A 3,597-nucleotide genomic window follows, 5' to 3' on the forward strand; every position below is an offset into this window, starting at 1 on the left:
TCTCCTTCTTCACTACATCAAGAATCACCGGGTTGAATCTTCTCTATGGCTGTCTTACTGGTTTAGCTTCATCCTCTAAATTTATTCGATGCATACATGTGGATGGGCTAATACCAGGAATGTCCACCAGGGTCCAGCCTATAGCCCTCTTATGCTTCTTGAGAACAGACAACAACTTCTCCTCTTGCTCATCAGCAAGGGAGGCAGATATAATCACTGGAAAACTTTTGTTATCATCCAAGTAAGCGTATTTTAAATTTGATGGCAGAGGCTTCAATTCTAGTGTGGCCGGCTGGATAGTGGTAAAAGGGGATGGTTTTTTAGCCTGTACCTCATAAAGAAAGTCAGAGGTATGTGTACTTCCTGAAACATGGTTAGTCCTATCTGACTCTATAAAATCAATCTCGAGAGATAAAACACCACCACCAGACATGCAATCAATATCAATTTCAGATTCACTCTCAGCATCAAATTCAGACTTATGATCAAGTACAATTCTAGACTCAATGCATGAAGAGTGAGAGGCATGCAGATTAGAATAAAGATCAGTCATGTATGCATCAACAACATGGTCAATTATTTCAGCATGAAATACAGAAAGATCTTCTGATGGGTATTTCATAGCATCTAGAATATTAAAATGAACAGTTATATCACCAAACTCCATGGATAGTGTGCCTGCATATACATCTATCTTAGTTCTAGCAGTTTTCATAAAGGGTCTGCCTAGAATGATGGGAACTGATCCTTGAGAAAATCTATCCTCCATATTCAAAATATAAAAATCAACAGGGAAAATCAGTTCACCAACTCTAACTAAGACATCTTCTATGAAACCAACAGGATAGGCAACACTTCTATTAGCTAAATGAATTACCACATCAGTTGACTGCAAGGGATCTAGTGATAGAAAATTAAAAATAGACATAGGCATAACACTAACAGAAGCTCCTAAATCTAGCATGGCATTGTCAAACTTACTATTCCCTATAATACAAGGTATGCTTAATGTGCCTGGATCTTTACATTTTTCAGGAATTTGGGGGACAGATTTACCAATCAATGTGGAGACATTTCTGCCCATGCTAATTCGTTCACTTCCTTTAAGCTTCCGCTTATTAGTGCACAACTCCTTCAAGAATTTAGCATATCTTGGAATTTTCTTTATTGCATCCAGCAGAGGTATGTTTACCTCTACTTTTCTAAATGTTTCCAAGATCTCTTTCTCTGCCTCTTCCATTTTTTGTTGGAAACTGCTCTTGGAGGGAATGGAAGAGGAGGGATGTGTTGCTTCTACAAATCAGAATTACCATTGGAAGATTCACCAGCACAGAAATTGTTAGGTAAATTTTTGTCATCACCTTTTTCTGGAGTAGAGTGAAGTTTGGCAGGTTCATTTGCAGATGAGAAAGGTGCTACGGGTTGAGGTCCTTGACACTGCTTTCCCGACCTCAATGAAATGGCACTGACATTTTTGGGATTTTGGACAGCTTGAGAAGGCAGCTTGTCAGAATTCTGGGACTGTTGTTGATTTAATTGTGTAGCCAATTGTCCCATCTGATTAGTTAAGCTCTGAATGGAGGCTCTGGTCTCTTGTTGAAACTGCATGTTCTGCATAGTCATTTGCCTCACAAGTTCTTCGAGGGAAGGTTGCAGAGGAGCGTCAACTGTTTGCTGTTTCTGGGGCTGTTGTTGTTGTTGGATTGGTGGAGGAATATATGGTCTGCTTGGGCCAGCAACATTTTGGAAGGAAGGAGCAGGCTGCTGTTGTTGTTGTTGAGGGCTAGACCATCTGAGATTAGGGTGATTCCTCCATCCAAGGTTGTATCTATTACTGGAGAGGTCATAATTGTTCTGCTGTGGTTGATTTTGCTGCTGAGGTTGAGGAGGTCTATTGTAAATGTTTGCAGCATAAGCTTCAGGCTGCTCAATTGCTCCAGGTTGCTGCATGGAAGGGCATAGGTATGTATGGTGGTCAGCAGAGGAGCATAAACCACAGACTCTTGCGACTGGTACAGATTTCTGATTCAAGGCCAGCTGGGTTACCAAGTTAACCAATGCGTCCAGTTTGCCTTCAAGCTTCTTAGTTTCAGATGATGCAGATGAGTTTGTAGCTACCTCATGCACTCCTCTAATGACTATGGCATCATTTTTGGCGCTAAACTACTGGGAGTTGGAAGCCATCTTCTCAATCAAGTTTCTGGCTTCAGCAGGAGTCATGTCTCCAAGGGCTCCACCACTGGCAACATCTATCATACTTCTCTCCATATTATCGAGTCCTTCATAAAAATATTGGAGAAGAAGCTGCTCCGAAATCTGATGGTGAGGGCAACTGGCACATAGTTTTTTAAATCTCTCCCAGTATTCATATAGGCTCTCTCCACTGAGTTGTCTAATACCTGAGATATCCTTCCTGATGGTCGTGGTCCTGGAAGCAGGGAAAATTTTTTCTAAGAATACTCTCTTAAGGTCATCCCAGCTCGTGATGGACCTTGGAGCAAGGTAATGTAGCCAGTCCTTTGCCACTCCCTCTAAAGAATAAGGAAAAACCTTCAGAAATATGTGATCCTCTTGGACATCTGGGGTTTCATGGTGGAGCAGACAATATGAAATTCTTTCAGATGTTTGTGCGGGTCTTCACCTGCAAGGCCATGAAACTTTGGAAGCAAATGGATCAGTCCAGTTTTAAGAACATATGGGACATCCTCATCAGGGTATTGGATGCACAAGCTTTCGTAGGTGAAATCAGGTGCAGCCATTTCCCTTAGAGTCCTCTCACGGGGTGGAGGTTGTGCCATGTTCTCAGAATGTTCAAAATCAGAATGCTCAAAATTGTAATGCTCAAAATCAGGATGTTCAAAATCACCAATAACAGAATGCACAAATTCACCAGTAATGGAATGCTCAAGATGATCAAAAGGTATAAAATGATGCCTAACTAATCTATGAAATGTCCTATCTATCTCAGGATCAAAGGGTTGTAAGTCAGATGGATTGCCTCTAGTCATACACTACATTCAGCATGCACAACTAGTTGCCTTGTGATGTAAATGAAGGTGTAGGTTTGAACTACAACTACCCTCAAATGATATCCAAATGACTTGAAATTTTGTGAGCAACCTTATAAAATGATGAGAAGATAGCAAATAACATTTCAAACAAAAATTCAAAGTCTAACTATGGAAGCTAAAAATAGTAGGTTGAGAAAAATAAGTGAATAAAACTTGAAAAATAAAAAACTTTTGACAGAATCACTTTTTTTGGATGATGGAGACCTCAGCCGGCCTACGACGAACTACATTGGCATAGGAAATTTTTTTCTACCCCAAATACATATATAATAATTGCGATTCTGATAACCGGAGCAAAAGTTATGACCGTTTGAAGTTTTGACAAAAACAAAATTTGCTACTTTTTTGGAACTTCAAAATCTGACCAAACTAAAGGCTCTAGCTATTTTTCCCACAAAATATAGATTAAAATAAGTTACCTCAAAAAAATTCAGCCAAAAATAACAACCCTAGCTACTAAAACAAAAAATCCCAAATAATTCAGCATGGGTGGTCGCTAAAATCCGTCGCTACATGATTTCTACTA

The 3,597-nt window shown here is 39.8% G+C and overlaps 1 non-coding gene across 1 annotated transcript; it reads left to right on the forward strand.

The window, feature by feature from the left end:
* Positions 1 to 2,314: 2,314 nt before the first annotated feature.
* LOC114377762 lies at positions 2,315 to 2,421 on the forward strand. The gene has a single exon (XR_003659198.1). It is a non-coding gene; the product is annotated as a small nucleolar RNA R71 (small nucleolar RNA).
* The last annotated feature ends 1,176 nt before the right edge of the window (positions 2,422 to 3,597 follow it).

The sequence above is a fragment of the Glycine soja genome, chromosome 11 (assembly GCF_004193775.1).
Source record: "Glycine soja cultivar W05 chromosome 11, ASM419377v2, whole genome shotgun sequence".
In the NCBI taxonomy this organism is placed as follows: domain Eukaryota; kingdom Viridiplantae; phylum Streptophyta; class Magnoliopsida; order Fabales; family Fabaceae; genus Glycine; species Glycine soja.